We start from the raw sequence: 21263 nt of genomic DNA, 5'->3' as shown, positions 1-21263 counted from the left end.
AAACCCAAAGGGAGTCTGGGCTTGTTCCCATCTCAGCTAGTTTTCTGTGATGTCCAAACTCAGCCACTGTTTGAGTGACAAGGCCATCTAATCACACTTCCTGTGATTAGGAAGCGATTACCATTGCCCCCCCTTTTTTTGCCAGGGCAACCTAAAGCAACATACAACAATAAATGAATAACATACATTGAAACCATCATAAAACATAAAAAAATCATAAGAGACATTCCTATTTTAAAAAACCCCATTCATTAAAGGATGCCATAGATAATGAAAAGCCAAATGTTGGGTGGGGAAAAAAAGGTTTTGCCTGGCGCATAAAGATATGTACAGTGGTGCCCCGCAAGACGAATGCCTCGCTAAACGAAAAACCCGCAAGACGAAAGGGTTTTCCGATTTTTAGCAGCTTCGCAAGACGAATTTCCCTATGGGCTTGCTTCGCAAGACGAAAGCCCATAGGGAAATCTCCGGGGACAGCGGGGAAGCGCAGCGCGCCTTCTCCTCTGTTCCCGGACCTGTCCTGAAGGCTTGCGGTGGGAGGTCCGGGAACAGAGGAGAAGGAGCGCGGCGCTTCTCCTCTGTTCCCGGGGCTTGCGGTGGGAGGAGGGTTTTTCCTCCCCACCGCCAACATTCAGAACAGCTACCCCTATCCGCAGCTTGGAGAGCCCTGCGGGGAAGTCCTGCAGGGCTCCCCAAGCTACGAATGTCTGCCCCGTGCGAGGGGCGCTCTGAAGCAGAGCGCCCCTCGCGCGGGGCAGCAGGCTGCTATCCGCAGCTTGGAGAACCCTGCGGGGAACTGCAGGGCTCCCCAAGCTGCAGATGTCTGCCCCACGCGAGGGGCGCTCTGCTTAAGAGCGCCCCTCGTGCGGGGCAGCAGGCTGCTATCCGCAGCTTGGAGAGCCCTGCGGGGAAGTCCTGCAGGGCTCCCCAAGCTGCGAATGTCTGTCCTGCGCAAGGGGCGCTCTGCTTAAGAGTGCCCCTCGTGCGGGGCAGCAGGCTGCTATCCGCAGCTTGGAGAGCCCTGCGGGGAACTCCTGCACGGCTCCCCAAGCTGCAGATGTCTGCCCCACGCGAGGGGCGCTCTGCTTCAGAGCGCCCCTTGCGCCGGGCAGCAGGCTGCTATCCTCAGCCTAGGCAGCCCTGGGGAACTCTTCTGAAGGCTGGCGGCGGGAGAAGGGCTTTTCTTCCCACCGCCAGCCTTCAGAAGGCTGTTCTGAAGGCTGGCGGTGGGGAGAAAAGTCCTTCTCCCCCCGCCAGCCTTCAGAAGAGGTCCGGGGACAGACTGTCCCCGGACCTGGTCTGAAGGCGGTCTCCATAGGAACGCATTAATTGATTTTCAATGCATTCCTATGGGAAACCGTGCTTCGCAAGACGAAAAACTCGCAAGAAGAAAAAACTTGCGGAACGAATTAATTTCGTTTTGCGAGGCACCACTGTAATGATGAAACTCCCTAGGGAAAACACTGCAGTCCAAAACATTTGAAGGCCACTGTGTTGGCTACCCGCTGCTACAAGTTTTCTTGCAAACTACAGTAGTGACAAGTCGCAAATGGGAGGCAGAGCACCAGAGCCTGCAGCAGCTCACAGGAGGAAGCAAGGTGAGATTTTTGAGGGATGCTTCCTCTCTGCAAGATCCCTTGCCATGTTGGAAATGCAGTTCCTGCACCCCACAGAAGCTCAGCATGGCCAAGAGCCACTAAACTGATGTCTAGATATACAGGATGATGAGCAAGATCCGAGCAGGACAGCTGTTTACTTTCTGAATCTTGGTTTTGACATGCCTCTCTCAGCTGCAATTCAGTCCCTCATAAAATCAATGCACAATCATTGATTTTCCCCTTTCCTGAGAGCTGTGAGCAACTTCCCAGTTTGAATTACCGAGAAAAATAAGAACTAAGCTAAGAGCTAATTGTTTTTCCTAAATTTACCAAGCCTGTTTCCTGTTTTATGCAAGCAATATTCTGGGAACTTATGAAACTTAAAAATGAATACTAATGTTTTGTGCGTTTGGGAAGAGTTTAGGTTGGATAAAGAAGAAGCTATGGCAAGAAGGTTTCCAAATATGGAATCTCCTAATAAATCTTAGTACCCTTAATAAATTACAGTTCGCCAGATTCTTGGAGGGAAGCCATGACTGCTTAAAATACTATGCTGCCACTTAAAATTTATGGTGCAGGTGTGACCAAAGGTAACCCATCATTGGCAGAATGTTATGGTGTGTTCTTTCTATATATCACTAGAGGGTGCTGCTGAACAAAATATTAGCAAAAATCCTGCTCTAAATATAGAAGAGTTTCTGTTTTTGGATAACCAAATTAAAACTCGAAAAACCTAGTCAAATCTTGCTTTGGTGGGTGTTCTGAGCAATTGTTGGGAATTGGCACAATGGACATTTTTAAATCAAATCGATTTTTTTAATTAAAAGAACATGGTAAAATGTGCCCACCAATTACCGGTAAGTTAATCTGTACAGGAGTGAAACAAAATTATCTGTCTGGTGCTTTTTATTAGGTGTGATATAGTAGGTGTGATATAGTGGATATTAGATTATAACTTCCCTCTTCTTTTCTGCTCAGGATTTTGAAGTTAAGAAAAATCCACAGTTGGTAAAAACCTGCAATTCCATTCTGCTTTATAAGCAAACTTAGAATAATTAGCATCATATTTGGGGTTATATAATAAGTGGAGCATCTTCACAGCACGATCCTACATATGTCTTTGCACAGAAATAAGTCCCATTGGATTCAATGGGCTTACTGCCAGGTCAGTAAGTACTGGATTACAACCTCAGTTGATTGTCTCCTCTTTGATGAGTTCTTATTTGTGATTACTGCAGAGTGGCATTCCCTATTTTTTAACTCTTGGACATTTTAGGCTTCAGTCCTAGATGCACTGAGCAGGGGGTAAGCTCTACTAGAAACAGTGAGACTGTCTTCTCAATAAACATTCATAGGATTGCACTGCTACTATCTTGGTAGGAAAGCCACTTTTATTTCATATCTACAGTTTGCCTTGTAAAGGGAAAATATTTACTAATAAGGCGAGTAGATTTTTGAAGCAATTGATATTGACCTGTCTTTCAAATGAAATATTTCAATTTTAAGTTTACTGAAAGACATTTCGTGCAAGGCATCTTTGCTTTCTAAATCATGGGGGAGAAAGATGAAGGAAATGGCTGCTCCTGAGAGAGATTTGTTGTCGTCGTTGCCAGTGATTTGAGTGCTCATGCCAGGTTTTCTGTGTGTGTTTGCAGTGTGTATGTGTGTGTCAGCCTGCATGATGCCCTGAGTCCCTTCCAGTTCTTGGCTTTTTGTCTCTCTGAGGTTAGAATGTATGAGAGCAAGCTTGCCAAATCAGTCTAGGCCAGGCTTCCTCAACCTCGGCCCTCCAGATGCTTTGAGACTACAATTCCCATCATTCCTGACCACTAGTCCTGCTAGCTAAGGATCATGGGAGTTGTAGGCCAAAAACATCTGGAGGGCCGAGGTTGAGGAAGCCTGGTCTAGGCAATGGTTGTGATGGACTAAGGACCATGATTAGCATAACCAAAGAAGTTGATCTGTGCCATAGAATGAATGGGTCGGCTTTCCCCTCACTTAGCACTCGGGGGGGGGGTGTGGAGAGAAGGGGCAAACTGAGCTGCAAGCAGACTAGAAGCTGGACACACAGGCCCCCTTGCTGGATCCCAACCTCTGACTAATGGATGAACAACATCTGCTATGCTCATTAATGCTATGCTCAGGTTGTATATATATGTGTAAATAAAATCATATATCCTAAAGACACCAGCTGACCAGATAAGCCAGAGAGGGCCTTGAACTATGTTATAGGTACTTTGTATTTTTCATTATGCATTGAATTATGTTGTTGTGTATGAAAACTTGCAGTAGAATTTTCACAAACCTCTCATGTCCTTGCACAAAGATGCACTCATTTAGACAAATTAGAAAATCACCTATTTTTACCAAATATATTATCCTGCATAAAAATATGGCTCCATTGTCCAGGTTCAGAATACAAAGGGAGGGCAAAGGGAGCTTTCCATATAAGAAACGATATAAATATTCATTGCAAAACAACAAGAAATTAACTAGATACAGTTAGTTACTGCAATACTAGTTGTGAACTAAGTCAGCATTGATATTTGTGCTGGGCTATTTTCATTCATTCAGATATGGGATGGGTCGTGCTTATCAGATACTACATTTCAGTGTTTAGAAAAATAGCTGGATAACTGGGGTGACTTCATAACCCTCCCCCCACCCCTGGTTTCACTTTGCGACCATTAGACATCCCAGCTACTAAGGTAGGAGGACCAGAACTGTCCTGAGTCAGAGGGTGGATAATTCTCCTAGATGCACTCCCAAACTGGCATTTGGTTTGTGTGGCTAAGATTTGAGCTGACAGTGAAGTCGGGAGTAAGACATTTACAACAGTTAAACTAAATGTAAGGTGAGAGTTGAAAAGACGGAAGCTATATCAAAATCGCTGGACAATGTAGCAGAGAAAGCCTGGGTTTGCTGGCACATTCACAGCTCTCACTAATTGGAAATCTGAGCCGGGAGCCAAATATGGTCCCAAATGCTGAGATGGAAAGTTTCTTCTCCTTCTTGGCCATCCTATGCTGGCAGTGCGACAGGGACAAAGGGTTTGCCTCTAAATGCCACGGAAGGACCAGGTCCAGTAATCTCAGTGCATGTTCATAATTTTCAGTATCTGCCTACAGACTGTGAGCATTTTGTTTGTATTTTAACTTTTGTAGTGTTTCCTGCTCTTCGTTCAGCCCGGCTCCCACCATCTAGGGATGGAAGGATCTGTCAATTTTGGTTCTCTAAGTTCCTTGTTTTTCCAATCTTACATTCAGTTCCTCACATTTTGCAGCAATTTGCTATTTATTTTATTTAAATAATTATGAAAATTCATCAGCATTTTCATATGGGTCACTTTGTGCTGCTTTTGTTGACTTTGAATCAGCATTTGATAATATCCTGAGGGGAGACTATGGGCAAAAATGGAAACTTTATCCTTAGACTGCAGGCTTTACGTACTCATGTGCAAGTTACATGATAACAACTACCTCAGAGTGCAACCCACAAGGTCATTTGTTGCCCCTGGGTCCATTGAAGAGGGTAGTGAATCGGGAGTTCATCAGTCGTCCTTATTATTCACATCAATTCTATAGACCAAACTTATGCCAAACCCAGATTTCCACCCCCTTAAATTAGCAAATCCCAGTTTTACTTTACACAGATGATGCAGCCATTATATCTTTTTCAGAAGTAGGCCTCTGGAGAACCCTTCAAACACTCTTTGTCTGCTGTACTAAGCTGCTCACAATAAATGACCAAAAGACTAAAATTCTTGTCTTTACTAAAAGGTTTACCAAACATAGGTGGCTGACCAACAACCATGATATAGAGTAGGCCAGGACATCTAGATACCTTGGCGAAGTCTTCCATTCAACAGGACTATGAAGAGTCCAGTCTGCATGTATTACTGGAAGGGCCCAAAGAAGAACTAAGCCATTCTTAGGTTTTTTTTCTCGAAAGGTGGGAGCAGCCATCTTTCATTTTATCTTATATTTAGAGGCATCCATAAACCACTTGATCAAAGAATCCGTAAGTGGTAAATGTAAAACAATTCAAAACTGTGGGGATGTTTAGGGAGGCAGGAGAGGATATATTATTTAATGATATCCTTCCTAAGTTGCGTTAGCAAGTTCTATAACTTAGCAGAGTTCCAAACATTCCCCTTTTTAAATTTGCACAGCGGTTAGCTTGTTCAGGTTTGCTTAAGCCTCTTTTAAATATAGGATTCCTGGTAATTCCCTTTTATTCCCTCTCAAAAGAATAGACACAAGATTCTGATTAAACTTAATATAAAAGTAGTTGCCTCACAGATTCATTCAGGTTCACAGATTCCTGAAGGCAGACTTAGGTTACACAAGTATATAACTATATAAACTGTCCCATAAGGGAATTAGTCCCAAGTGACTGCGACTGAGCAGTCACTTCTAACATAAAGGTAAAGGGACCCCTGACCATTAGGTCCAGTCGTGGTCGACTCTGGGGTTGCGGCGCTCATCTCGCTTTATTGGCTGAGGGAGCCGGTGTACAGCTTCTGGGTCATGTGGCCAGCATGACTAATCCGCTTCTGGCGAACCAGAGCAGCGCACGGAAATGCCGTTTACCTTCCTGCCGGAGCGGTACCTATTTATCTACTTGCACTTTGATGTGCTTTCGAATTGCTAGGTTGGCAGGAGCAGGGATCGAGCAATGGGAGCTCACCCCGTCGCGGGGATTCAAACCGCCGACCTTCTGATCAGGAACACAAAATGGAGAAGAAGAAGAAGAACAGAACAGGGAGGAGGTGTGCTCCTCTACCCAGAATAGTCCACACCCTCTTCAAGTCACATATAGTGGAAGTCTGACCCAGCTCAGGAGGAAACAGGAAGTTTTCTCCTGAGTGGTACAAAACATCCCCTAACATGTCCACTATAGGAATGTTGTACTTGACTGCTACAAGTTTCACATCCCACAAAAACAACTATTAATATACCAATAAGATTTAATTTTTAAAGCCAACTGAGATACACATCTTGTTTACATGCCTGGATAGGCTTGCTGAAACATTTTTGTTTTTTTAAAAAGCTGTTTACCACCAGTAGCAGTCAGTGGGGTGGTAAAGGTGGGGTGGCCTTGTGCAACTGGCTTTAAGACACTGAGCATCGCTGCCACTTAAAAGAGAGGAAGAGGGACAAGGCTCAGCACGCTGAAGGCAATTTTGCCACCAATCCAACACTCCTGCTGCTATGCCCATGCTGCTTGGACCTCCCTGCACCTCACCTCTCCGCCTCTTTGTAAGCAGGAGCAATGTTTGGCATCCAGAAATCAGGTGGAACTGCCCCCTGTCTTAGCCATCCCACCTAAGAATAGTCCTGGCTTTCAAACTGAAAGTAGCAAGCTTCTAGACAGCCTCTTCTACATCTCAGAGCAATAGCAATGCTCTTATTGTGAGAATTGGGTGTGGGTGGGTGGGCAGCCTCATCCAAACGGTGAGCAGGTTTCCCCCAAAGCTAATCATTTTAGCACGACCTTGACAGTTATTCCCATCTCCAGAGGCCATTTTTGCCTGTCTCACCCAGGAAAGAGTGAACACAAGGCAGGATAGAAAGGCTGTACGATGGCCGATGAAGGTGCTTGCGTTAAAGGGAGGTCAAGAATGATGGGTTCAAAGAGACTTTGATGGGGTATTTAGAAAAAGAAAAGAGCACTTCTAAAGTCAGGGAAAATGGATGGCATGATTTGCCTAAGAGAAATCAGAAGACTCAGAGAGTAAACTGAAAGGTTTTATAAGTACTGCAATATGTAAACACATTTTGCAACCAAATTTGATTATGAGTCTAGGTTCCTGAACTTGAATAAGACATTACTAAAGCACAGGAGAAGGGCACAGCTGATTTGTACCTCTAAGTGTCTTCCCTGTGCCATTTCCCACTCACATCAAAAGTGAATGTGCAGGTTAATTATTCCCACTGCTCTCATAGACAGCCTTATTTGTATAATTTGCTAAAGCTTTGGTTATGGAAATCTAGGTGATGATTATTTATGACATGCAGTTGAAACATACAAAGGAGAAAGTAAAGAATTCTACCATGCTTGCAAGCACAGGCTTGGGTGGAAGCTAGTATAGCATCAAAATCAGAGCAAAAATCACAACCAAGGGCCAAACTACGCACTACACTTAATGCGTAACACATATAAAATTTCCACTTTTCACTGTTATTAATTACAGGCACACTGGGGGATGGGGAAGAGATCCTTACTAGAAATGCAATATGCCAACAGAGAAACAGTACTGGCATTGGCAGCCATTTCTGATGAACTCTCGTGAGATCTCTCCAAAATCTCTTGAGATCTCATGGAGTTTGAGAGATCTTGCGAGATTTTGTCGAGATCGCTCAATGGAAATCAGCACTGATGCCAGGGCCAAATCTCTGCCAGTGGCCCAGGCAGCGCAGCAGCTGTGCTGGCAGAGGTGCCAATATGGCTGACAATATGGGAGGAGCTGCAGTTTTATTTCTTCTGATCCAAACTGCAGTCACCCCCCCCCAAGACAACTACACCACTTAAGGATTTTTTCTCTCCTAAGAGTGGGGAGAGTTCTGATTGTATTAGGGACAGAAGAAGCAGGCCTCCTCTCTTCACATAGTTCATTCCTGCTAAGGATGACATTTAAAGGCAAACTTATTGAATATTTGCACTTTCTAAAACAATATACAGTGCTTTTTTTCTGTCAGTACTCAATGGGACGCAGTACTGGCACATTTTTTCTATATATAAAGAAGCGCTGCTCCCAGGTATGGATTATTGTTGTTAAAGGCCTTTGATGAGAAACAAGCAGAATTGAAATTTGCATTATCCTATAATATATTCCTATCTTCAGACTGTTCTCTGACAGAAGGGAGATCAGTGTTGCCTATTATCAGGGGAGTGGGAGCACTCATCATAAACACACTTTGTGTACCATTTTCTATAAGTAGCATGATAGGGAGAGGGAACTGTGTTTTCCCAGCAAATGCAACTTTTTGTTTTAAAGTTGGGAAAATGCAGTTTCTTTATACTAACCAAAGCAAGTTGGCATTTTGATCCCATGCAACAGTTTGGAAAAGGCTGCATAACTCTCAAGCAAATAACATTTGCTGATCTGGGTTTATTCTCGTGGTTGCTGGTTGCTAATGGAAGACCTTCCATTAGGATGGGCGGCAGTAGATACACACACACACACACACACACACACACACACCCTTCAAAATCCTCAGGTCACTGGATCCACTTGAAGAAAAGCTGTACATAGCGCTTTTAAAATCCATTTTCTTCTTCAAAAACGTTTTCTTAAAAGATACCAGTGACATTGAAGGTGGTGGAAGAACCTGGTGATTGAAGTGTGCTCATTTTTAATTCCTTATAGGTTTAAAATATTGATAGAGGGGAGTTTTGGTCTGCTGACCAGGCTGGTTTGCGGGCCTTTCCTATCAGCAGCTGCACACATTTCCCCACATTTCTGTGAAACTCAGCAAAGAAAAAACACTACATAAAGCGCACAGATTCAGATGTATGTCAGCAGAAAGGGGAAGAAACCTATTCGACTGTGCTCTTACTACATTATATTGCTTCTATATGACTGGTAGTCGGGCAGCTGTATAGGTCTTTGTTACTCTTATGTTAAACAATATGGGAGGAATTCCATGTTGTTCTGTTCTGGGGGTTCTCTCCAGCCCCTGAGGGGGTTCTCTCCAGCTATTTCAAGGGGCAAGGGGCACAGGGGAAGGGGGAACCCTGTTGCACAAACAGCATATTCAAGCACCTAAGAGAGGTTGGAGGAGAGTGTGAGCATCTTGAACCTGGCTCCTCCTTTGTTTCAGAAGCTAACCATCGACACAATGGAGTCTTTGCATCTTCTGAAGAATGAGAAGCCAGGCAAATGGTCAGCACCACTGGATGCTAATAAATATCCAGTATTTCTAAAGCAGGGGTGGGGAAGCTGTGGCCTTCCAGGTGTTGCTGGACTGCAGCTCCTTTCATCCCTGGCAAAGGCCACGCTGACCGAGGCTGATGGGAGCTGGACTCCAATTGCATCTGGAGTGCCCTGGGTTAGCCACCCCTACTCTAAAGGGTTAACACTCCCAGGATTAGCTGTTGGCACCCTTTTACCCTGATTGAAATAAACCTACTCAGCTTTATTGCTTCAATATTTCATGTCTCCCGTAGATCAGGCTGCGATTTGCCAGGAGGTTTTATTGCGTTTGAAGTTTCGCATTCCCCCTGGAATGTGTGTGTATGTGTGTGTGTGTATGTGTGTTTGCCAGTGGTGGGGAGCTCACAGCAGGCCATACTGCTGACAAAATCATTTGTTGCGTTGCTTTTCCGTCCCTGCTATTTTATATTTACAAACCAGCATTGAGTTACTGCATCTTTTTAAACAGTCCCAATCCTCTGCAAGCTGTTGCCCGAATTCTCATTTATCTTAATGGATCTGTAGTGCAACATTGAAAGAATCGATCATCCCGTGGATTCCACAGCATTCTCCTGGATTCTGGGTGATGCAAATCCATTCTGATTGGAGTGAGAGAGTAAAAGGCAGGTTGGGGTTGACCTGACACAGAGAGGCTGATCTCCTGATGCCAGCATTCGAAGGCCCTAAGTCAGGAATCGGGAGGCAGTATGGAGTAGCGGTTAGCGTGTTGAACTGGGACCTGGGGGTTCTCTTAAGCTATATACACACAAACTCACATAGGGTTTGTGTCTCAGTTTCTCTGTTTGTGTCTCAATTTACTTCTACTTTCACTGACTGGAAGAGGAGTTCAAATGAGTTACTGTTACCTGTAAGTCTCATGCTACTTTCTTTCTCCATATCCTTCCTTCAGTGTCAAAAGGACTTCTCTGGCTTGGCAAACAACGTGCTGACAGTGGCACCACATCACAGTTTTCCTTGATGCAAATGAGGAATATACTGTGTGTTCAATTTAAGCTCCACCGAGCCCCCAAATGCGCAGAATCTAAGCAGCTTCCTAAACAGGAATACTTTCAGGTAACTGGAATTAAGTCTTGGGAAAATGGACCTTGCAATCTTTAATGACTGGAAAGGGGTCAAGACCCCCAGTTTTATGCCTCATATAAAATTTTGAATTTACAACTCATGTTGTTCTCAGTGGCTGATCTGGATCATCATTTCCTAGACGGCTCTTCTATTTTAGGAGATTAATGTGGTGGTGGTGAAAATGGGCAGCAACTCTTCCTTTTTCTCCCCTTGCCTAAAGGAATTTCTGATTGCTTCGTGCCCTTATACATTTTATTCTCCATCCAATTTCTTGTTCCTATGCCAAAGGTCTCCGACAAATTAATACCCGTTTTTTACTAAGTTGTGAAGATTCTCACCATTAGGGTTATGGATGACCTTTTAGAGAGATTTGCTCTGGACCTGTTATACCGAGTAGGCTGCTGTTGTGATACACCTGCATCATTGCAGTGCTTTGATCTTCCCATCCACCACTCCATCCATCTCAGCTTGCAATGGGAATCCTAGCAAGGCTAGAGAACCCTTTCAATTTGTACCTTAAGGACACCAACGTGTGCTGTGCTGTGCTGGGAAGGGACGCGGGTGGCGCTGTGCTCTAAACCACTGAGTCTCTTGGGCTTTCTGATTGGAAGGTTGATGGTTCGAATTCACCCAACAGGGTGAGTTCCTGTTGCTCTGTCCCAGATTCTGCCAATCTAGCAGTTCAACAGCACACCACAGCAAGTAGATAAATAGGTGCCGTGGCAGCAGGAAGGTAAACAGTGTTTCTGTGTGCTCTGGCTTCCGTCATGGTGTTCCGTTGCACCAGAAGCAATTTAGTCATACAGTGGTACCTCTGGATGCGAATGGGATCTGTTCCAGAGCCCTGTTCACATCCTGAAGCAACGCAACCAGCATCTGTGCATGCGTGGGTTGCGATTTGCCGCTTCTCCACATGCACATGACATCATTTTGACCGTCTGTGCATGTGCGAGCGGTGAAACCCGGAAGTAACGTGCTCTGTTAATTCCGGGTCGCCACAGCGCACAAGCCGAACATACTCATCCTGAAGCCACTTTAACCCGAGGTATGACTGTACTGGCCACATGACCCGGAAAGCTGTCTGTGGAAAAACGTCAGCTCCCTCGGCTTGAAGCAAGATGAGTGCCGCACCCCATAGTCGCCTTTGACTGGACTTAACCATCCAGGGGTCCTTTACCTTACCTAAACTGGCTGGGAGAGGGGCTGCGGTTTATTGCCATCTGCTTTTCCGTTTGCCAGAATAGACAACAAAAGAGAAAACAATTATGTTTCTTCACCCTTCAGGGAGCGTTAAAATGCACCCTTGATCAGCTGATCTTTTCAACATTTAAGTCAGCAGGAATTAAAGAAATGAAATTGAAATCAGGAGGTCTCTGCCTCAAGAAAATAAAAGCTATTCTCCCCTTTGAGTCAGCATTTCATTATTATCTTTGATTGAATTTGTAATCTGTTCTGTTCACGTGGCCTGCTGGTGGTCTGTACAACCTCATGGTTAATAACTTTATGAATGGTGAATTGTAAGGTAGTCACACCATTCTGGCATCAAGCTCTGAAAAGGTCAGGGTAAATAGCCTCATTTGATGCATCTGGCTCATCTGACAGGCACAGTACAGAAGGAATGTATTTCAAAACAGAACCACAGTATTATAGCTCAAGCGCTAAACCTTTTGCTATCTGAGGCAAAGGATAAAATGGCAACCTCCTCATTTCATGTACAGAAGGCAACTGGTCTGACAGTTGAGTCTTCAATACTGGCAATGGAATAGCACCCATCTTGGTACCTGAGGGTAGCAGGCTAGTTTGGCAGGTACATGATATGCTTCGCCCCACCCATTATGTTCTGCCTGCCTCACTCTGCCCCATAATATGGACAGTCTTGGTCAGGTTATATTTGTCCCCCCTTCTTCAAAGTTTGCAATAACCTGCTTTGGAGCACAAGTGTCACTAGCCAGCAATGCTCAGAACATAACTCCCCACACAGGTTCTTCTCTGAAACTAGATCATTCCAATGCTAGCCCCTTATTCTCACTAAGGCCCCATCTGCACTATAAATTGAAAGCTGTATAATACCACATTAAACAGCCATGTCTTCCCCCAAAGTGCCGTCTGTTAAGGGTGCTGAGAGTCATTAGGAGACCCTGTAGTCCCCTCACAGAGCTACAATTATCAGTTCCTTGGGAAGAGGGGTTAACTGTTAAACCACAATGAGAACTGTAGCTGTGTGAGGGGAATATTTATTTATTTTATTACGTTTATATGCCATCTTTCTTTTCTACCAAGCAGCTCAAGGTGGTGTATGTGCTTCTCCCCCCTTTTTTTTTCATCCTCCTTCACAGCAACCCTGTGAAGTAGGTTAGGCTAAGAGATGGTGACTGGCCCAGGGTCACCCAGTGAGATCCATGGCTGAGTGGAGATTCAAACTCTGGTCTTACAGGTCTTGGTCTAACACTCTAACCCAGGCTTCCTCAACCTCGGCCCTCCAGGTGTTTTGAGACTACAATTCCCATCATCCCTGACCACTGGTCCTGCTAGCTAGGGATCATGGGAGTTGTAGGCCAAAAACACCTGGAGGGCCGAGGCTGAGGAAGCCTGCTCTAACCATTACACCACACTGGCTCATCTGAACAGCTGTGAATTGTGGAAGCAGGCCACTCGGTCCACCAGCCTTTTGTTTAGTGAACATCTTTTGTATTTCAGTCCGTTTCTATTCTAGATAGTTTCTTGTTCTGTTGCTCAAGGGAGCAGGAAGGTGGAAATTGCAGGGAGGCAGTTTTTGACTAAATATTAGAAGAAACCTCATAATAGTAGAAGCTGTTTGATAGTGAAACAGACTGCATGTGAAACGGGTAGGATCTCATTTGCTGGAAATATTTAATCAGAGTCTGGACAACGACCTGTCAATGACGCTGCAACTGCATACTGACTTTGCATAAGGCAGTTTCCCTCCTTTCATGTGAAAGCAGAAGAGCTTTATTTACTAAATTTATATACCGCCAGTCATCTGATGGGGCCCTGGACCATGATGCAGAAAGGCAGCACAGAAATTTATGACTTTGAAAACACACGGAAAGAATTGCTTGTTTGAAAGCCCAGCTAGTCCTGTTGGTGTTCATCCTGCTTACATTTTGTGTGTGCTACAAAAAAGATCTTTTTATTCTGGTTTTCTTCATGTTGCAGTACTTGCTTAAGTAAGAACAGAGAACAAATTTAGAAATCATTTAGGAAGTGAGCATCATCTATCCACATGACCCCAAAAGGGACATTTGGTTCATATTTTGTAATGCTGCATTGCTTGAAAGCATTTCACATCAAGGCATTGCAAAGTGGTACACGGTCTTGGAATTTGGTATGGGCTACTCAAATGATCAAGGCGTCTCCCCTGCAATCTTTTTTGGTACAACCATTCAAATTTTTTAAAAGATCAGCTGGTGAAAACTTATCCACAGTTAAGAAATAAGGCCGGGGGTAGGGAGAAAGTTTGGCAAAATAATGTCAAGAAGGGACAAAAAAAACCACCCAGGGGTAAGAAGGAAGACCAGAGCCGTTAGCCCAGGAGATACTGAAACAGCAACCTTGGTCTCTGTGACACCATGCTGACTTACCCAATTGTACCATTATAATCCAGAAAGGCTTGCAGATAGCCAGGTTCTGGTGACAATGCCTTAAGCCAGGTGTGGAGAACCTGTGACTCTCCAGATGTTCTGGACTCACAACTGTGAGCCAGTATGACTAATGTTCCAGGATGATGAGAGCTGTGGTCCTGCAATGGGCCACAGCTTCCTAGCCCATCCCTACCTTAGGCAAAGCCTTATGGGATAAGGTTCAGACCTTTTCCTCAATGAGGCTCTTTTCCTCCAGTCGGTCCAGTCGTGACCGACTCTGGGGTTGCGGCGCTCATCTCGCTTTACTGGCCGAGGGAGCCGGAGTACAGCTTCCGGGTCATGTGGCCAGCACGACTAAGCTGCTTCTGGCGAACCAGAGCAGCGCATGGAAACGCCGTTTACCTTCCCGCCAGAGCGGTACTTATTTAACTACTTGCACTTTGACATGCTTTCGAACTGCTAGGTCTGCAGGAGCAGGGACTGAGCAACGGGAGCTTACCCCGTCGCGGGGATTCAAACCGCTGACCTTCTGATCGGCAAGTCCTAGGCTCTGTGGTTTAACCCACAGCGCCACACGCGTACTCATGTACTATATTTTTCATATGTTCTTCTGGCAAGTCTCTCTCTCTCTCTCTCTCTCTCTCTCTCTCTCTCTGTGTGTGTGTGTGTATGTGTCTGTCTGTCTGTCTGTCTGTCTGTCTGTCTGTCTGTCTGTCATATATTCCCTGGTTCTTCCTGCTTACAATTGACTTGGATGAACCACTTAGTTGCTGACACTGGCTGCTCTGTGGGTACCCTTTAGTTTCTGTTCTGATCCATTGCCAGTATGGGACTGATGTGTACTGCTTCTTGACTCTGGATGTCTTCCATCATTTTTCCTAGCTTGTTTGAGAATGTCACTGACTTACAGAAATCAGCTCTGCTTATCAAAACTAGGCTACCACTCTATTGCAGCTTGTGCTTGATTCTGCTGAAAGTCGGGCCTTGCGCCTTGACAGCCGTCATTACTAAAGATGAGGGGAAGGAGAAGAGAAGAGAACTTTGAAACCACTATTAGCAGAAAACTTTGAATTCTCCAGCTAGCCTTTCCAGATTTACAGAGATAAATTAACTTTGGTCAAGGGAACCAGATTATTCTAATCAGGCTTGCTATTTTCAAATAGCAAAATGCGGATGATTTCAGCTATTTATTCCACGAAAATTAACGGAACAAGTAAAAAGAAGTCATTCAGAAGAGATTAATGGAAAAAAGGGAAGCGCATCTTTAAAAACATGCGAAAGCAATGTCTAGAAGCCTTTGGGGTTATGAGAGGCATTCCTGGGATCATTGCTATGCTATCTTGGACAGCTGGACCATTATTAAGATGGTAAGTTGCTGCTTTCTAATAAAACCACAGAAGATAGACCATTTAAAATGGATGCGGCACAGGGTTGAACTTGATATCATGATCTTGAAGGCCACGACATAGATAGCAAAGAAGCATTCAGTGTGAGTGCTAGGAGGACCGCTCCCTCTCCTGCCAACTCCATCCGGCCTAGGGGGCGGGGCCTGCACTCACCGCCACAGCATAAGAGGCCTGAGAGAGGCCTCCGGGACACGGCTGCTGCTGCTTGTGTGAGTGCTGGGAAGACCGCTCCCTCTCCTGCCAACTCCATCCGGCCTAGGGGGTGGAGCCTGCACTCACCGCCACAGCATAAGAGGCCTGAGAGAGGCCTCCGGGACACGGCTGCTGCTGCTGCTTGTGTGAATGCTGGGAAGACCGCTCCCTCTCCTGCCAACTCCATCCGGCCTAGGGGGCGGGGCCTGCACTACCACTACAGTTTAGAGGCAGCAATGGACAAAATGGTTTTAAATGTTTTAACCGCTTTTAATTTGCAGCACCTTAAATGGTGGTTGTTGTTTTTTATAATATTATATTATTTCATTATTTTATTTTTGCTTGGGGTGGGATAAGCATTTAGTCAGCACTATTGTTTCTTGCTTTGTTTTGTTTTGTTTTGTTCTGTTCTGTTTTGTTTTATTATTATTATTATTCTGTTAAATTATTATATAGTTTGTATTTTGCTTTTTAAGGGGAAGGGTCATGGCTGCCTGGGAGTGGGCCTCAGCCAATAGATTGGGTGGGGCAGGTTCCACAGGGGGGGATGTATTGGGACACCCGATCTCAGTGATCACGGGCAGGAGGAGGAGTTATGCTAAGACCAGACCATGTCATTACCGAGGAGGCTGGTTTAGTCGTTGTTTGAGGACTATCCCTGCCTCCAGGTCTGGTCCTGACCGGAAGGATACAGTAATCAGCAAGGCAAACCCACATGACCTGAAAGTGTTGCTGTGCAATGCCAGGTCAATGATGAATAAAACCACTGCCATCCATGACCTGATTGTGGATGGAGGATTTGACCTGGCATGTGTGACAGAGACCTGGTTGGATGAAGCAGATGGGCCTGTCCTTGCCACTGCTTGCCCACCAGGTTTCTCTTACGCACAGCAACCCAGGTCATGTGGGCGGGGAGGGGGGTTGCAGTGATTTTTAGGAAGTCATTAGTCTGCACCAGGCGTCCTATTGGGAAGACCCAGTTTTCTGAGTGCATGTTCTGGAAGTTGGGCAATAGGGGCAGTACAGGATTCCTACTGGTGTACCGACCTCCCCGCTGCACCAAGGATTCCCTGCCCGAGCTGCTTCAGGTCGTGGCGGATATGCTCCTGGCTTGGTTGTCCTGGGGGATTTTAACATCCATGCCGACACGACCTTACAAGGGGCCGCTCGGGACTTCGTGGAAAGCATGGCCTCCATGGGGCTGTCCCTGAATAAGTTTGGCCCAACTCATAGCCGTGGACATGCCTTAGACTTGGTGTTCACCTCTATGGATGTTGGTGATCTGACACTAACTAAAAGCGAAACAAAAGAAGTGCCATGGTCAGATCACTTCCTGGTGCAACTGGACTTCTCCACAACCCTTCCCCTCTGCAGGGAGGTGGGACCGATTTGGATGGTCCGCCCCCGCCACTTAATGGATCCAATTGGCTTCCAGAGAGTGGTAGGGGATGCTTTATCCCAAGTTGATGGCCTTTCAGCTGATTCCCTGGTGGCACGCTGGAATGCGGAGTTAACCAGGGCTATTGACTGTCTGGCTCCGAAGCGCCCTCTCCGATTGCATGGAGCCCGGACAGCCCCGTGGTTTTCCCCGGAGCTGAGGGTGATGAAACAATCGTTGAGACGGCTAGAGTGCCGGTGGCGGAAAACTCATTCTGAATCAGACCGGACACGGGTTAGAGCTCAACGTCGAGCCTACCAAGTGGCAATGGCGACAGCGAAGAGGGCCTTCTTCGCCACCTCCATTGCATCTGCAGAAAACAGCAGCAGGAGACTTTTTCAGGTGGTTCGCAATCTATCGGAACCACCTGTACCACCGGGGCCTGGTAGGGACCCCAAGATCTCCTGCAATGCTTTTGCAAAGTTTTTTGCAGATAAAATCGCTCAGATTCAGAAGGAGGTAGACTCCACCGTGGGAGCAGGGCCAGGGCGGGAGAGTGCTAGAGTTCTGTCTGGTCCTGTTACATGGGGTTTGGACCTCCGAGGATTTGGACAGGCTGCTTGGACAAGTGAAACCGACCACCTGTCTCCTTGATCCTTGCCCATCCTGGCTGATAAAAGCGAGCCGGGAAGGGCTGGGCGATGGGCTCTGCGGGGTGGTGAATGCTTCCCTCTGTGAGGGAGCCTTCCCAGACCCGCTGAAAGAGGCGGTCATTAAACCGCTTCTTAAAAAAACATCTTTAGACCCGGCCAATTTGGCCAACTATCGCCCAGTCTCAAATCTGCCATTCTTGGGCAAGGTGATTGAGCGGGTGGTTGCTGAACAACTCCAAGCACGCCTGGAGGAAACGGACCATTTGGATCCCTTCCAATCGGGATTCAGGCCTCACCATGGGACTGAAACTGCCTTGGTCGCGCTGGTTGATGATCTCCGGCAGGCTAGGGACAAAGGTGAGAGCTGTTTCCTAGTTCTGCTGGATCTCTCAGCGGCCTTTGACACCATCGACCATAACATCCTTCTGGACCGTCTAGAGGGGCTGGGAGCTGGGGGCATTGTCATACAGTGGTTCCGCTCCTTCCTCCTGGGCCGTGTCCAGAAAGTGGTGGTGGGGGATGAGTGTTCAGACCCCTGGGCTCTCACTTGTGGGGTGCCTCAGGGTTCTGTCCTCTCCCCCATGCTTTTTAATATCTATATGAAGCCGCTGGGAGAGATCATCAGGGGGTTTGGACTGGGTGTTCATCAGTATGCAGATGACACCCAGCTCTACCTCTCCTTTAAATCAGAACCAGTGAAGGCGGTGAAGGTCCTGTGTGAGTGCCTGGAGGCGGTTGGAGGATGGATGGCGGCTAACAGATTGAGGTTGAATCCTGACAAGACAGAAGTACTGTTTTTGGGGGACAGGGAGCGGGTTGGTGTGGGGGATTCCCTGGTCTTGAATGGGGTAACTGTGCCCCTGAAGGACCAGGTGTGCAGCCTGGGAGTCATTTTGGACTCACAGCTGTCCATGGAGGCGCAGGTTAACTCTGTGTCCAGGGCAGCTGTCTACCAGCTCCACCTGGTACGCAGGCTAAGACCCTACCTGCCCGCGAACTGTCTCGCCAGAGTGGTGCATGCTCTAGTTATCTCACGCTTGGACTACTGCAACGCGCTCTACGTGGGGCTACCTTTGAAGGTGACCCGGAAACTGCAATTAATCCAGAATGCGGCAGCTAGACTGGTGACTGGGAGTGGCCGCCGGGACCACATAACACCGGTTCTGAGAGATCTGCATTGGCTCCCAGTACGTTTCCGAGCACGATTCAAAGTGTTGGTGCTGACCTTTAAAGCCCTAAACGGCCTCGGTCCTGTATACCTGAAGGAGCGTCTCCACCCCCATCGTTCAGCCTGGACACTGAGATCCAGCGCCGAGGGCCTTCTGGCGGTTCCCTCATTGCGAGAAGTGAGGCTACAGGGAACCAGACAGAGGGCCTTCTCGGTAGTGGCGCCCGCCCTGTGGAACGCCCTCCCATCAGATGTCAAAGAGATAAATAATTACCTGTCATTCAGAAGACATCTTAAGGCAGCCCTGTTCAGGGAAGTTTTTAATATGTAACGCTGTACTGTTTTTAACATTGATTGGGAGCCGCCCAGAGTGGCTGGGGAAACTCAGCCAGATGGGCGGGGTATAAATAATAAATTATTATTATTATTATTATTATTATTATTATTATTATTTTCTTGATTTTTTTGCAGGTCCTGATTTGAGACCAGATACTGGAATTCAAAATCTATTTTGGAGATGTTCATATGCGAACTAGTGCCAAAGTTTTCAGTGAATGTTGAACACACTCTTTCCAAAGCTTAGTTTTTGTTTTTTGGAGTGGTGCTCTTTCTTGGACTTCCCATAGTGCATCAGGTTCGTCATCAGCTTGACAGCATCACATTCTTGAAATAATGCTGAAAGGATACACTCATTTTAAAATTATACTTACATAGCTTGTTCCCCCATTTTAGTGCAGTTGACTGCATGCTGTAAACGTGCATGAAATTGTGTTATTTGCTGATAAGGCAACATGGAGCATCCTTTCATCAGTGCCATCCCATGCACATCGTTCCGCATCAAGTCAAAGAGCTTTCTTTGGCTGCTTCCACAAAATGAGTTATGGCAGATGTTGTGTGGAAGCAGAGGCTTTTCGGTTGTGGCACCACACTGTGGGACACCCATCAGGCCCAGACACCATGAGTGGGATTCAACTAATGATGTGCAACAAGGCTTTTCCTCCTCTCCTTCCACTGCATGTTCCTTGCACACCCCAAAATTGGCTTGGTGTGTCAGGAGACCCCCTGGAACACAGCAGTGCACAGTGGGAGGAGAAAGGAGATTGTTCTATCTGAGTGCAACACCGAGTTCTTCCCTTAGTGACTTCAGAGAGCAGGCTAAAACTTGGCTGTTTTGTAAGGCCTTTGGGTTCAGTACATGTCACTGTCGTGGTGGTGGTTTTTCCTTGGATTATGTGTGTATGTATGTGTATATATATTTGGCCCTTTGTTTATCGTTTCTTTTTGTCCTTATTTTTGTTTTAATTTCCTGTTGTTTTGATGCTCCTACATTTTGAAGTATTGCTGTGTAGGGTTTTGTTTTGTTTTTTAGTTTTTCTTGTTGCTTAATATATTTTTTCAACTCTGGATTGTTAACTACCATAGCTTATATTTGACAGAAAGGGTTTTTTTTTATCAATCAATCAATGAATGAAGTCACTGATATGTAAAACAGAACCACAAAATCCAAAGCAGCAAGTGAATCAAGGAACATGCAAGCTTCATATGATTACATAAGTATGATATTTATTTTACTCCAGGGTTGCATGGGACAGTTTCCAAAGAACACAGATGAAATGTTTAAGACGGGGCCCCTGGAGGGGGCTGTTACAAAATAGGTAACAATTTAAACAAACCGAAAGACAAAAACGGGTATGTAACTTCATCTCACCTCCAATGTGAAAGGTAATCTTGGGCCATTCATAGTTCACATATATATCTTGCCAAAGACAGGAGTTATCTGTAGATGAGGAGTTGTATTCAACTAAGTTCTAATGAGAGTATACCTGTTGAAATGAATGGGCCTACATTAGTCCTGGCCATTAATTTCAGTGGATCTACTCTATCTAAAGTTGGGTACAACCCCAGGCCCTCTTTAGTTCACTTCTTTGGGTGGGGGTTTTTAGTATCATAATTTGCTCCTCCACAATCATGCAAGATCTTTTGACTCTCCAGACTTAAGACATTTATTTAGCTTGATAGACACTACCACGCTTAGACATTTTTTGCAACTTGGGGTGAAAAATCCAAATGACAACTCTATCTTACCGTTTTATGGTGTTATTTTTTAAATAAATAAATAAATAAAACAAGGAAATGCTGGTTGGAAGCGAGAAAAAGAACTTTGCTGGAATGTACTGCCTGAAGCCACTGCTTGACTTTGTTTAATGCTAAGTCTGGCACTGGGGCACCAGCTCTGGTTCAGCAAACAAGTTTACACTGGACAAG

Source organism: Podarcis raffonei, chromosome 1, assembly GCF_027172205.1.
Source record: "Podarcis raffonei isolate rPodRaf1 chromosome 1, rPodRaf1.pri, whole genome shotgun sequence".
Taxonomy (NCBI): domain Eukaryota; kingdom Metazoa; phylum Chordata; class Lepidosauria; order Squamata; family Lacertidae; genus Podarcis; species Podarcis raffonei.
The sequence above is the reverse complement of the archived record's forward strand: the minus strand, read 5'-3'. Positions refer to the sequence as shown.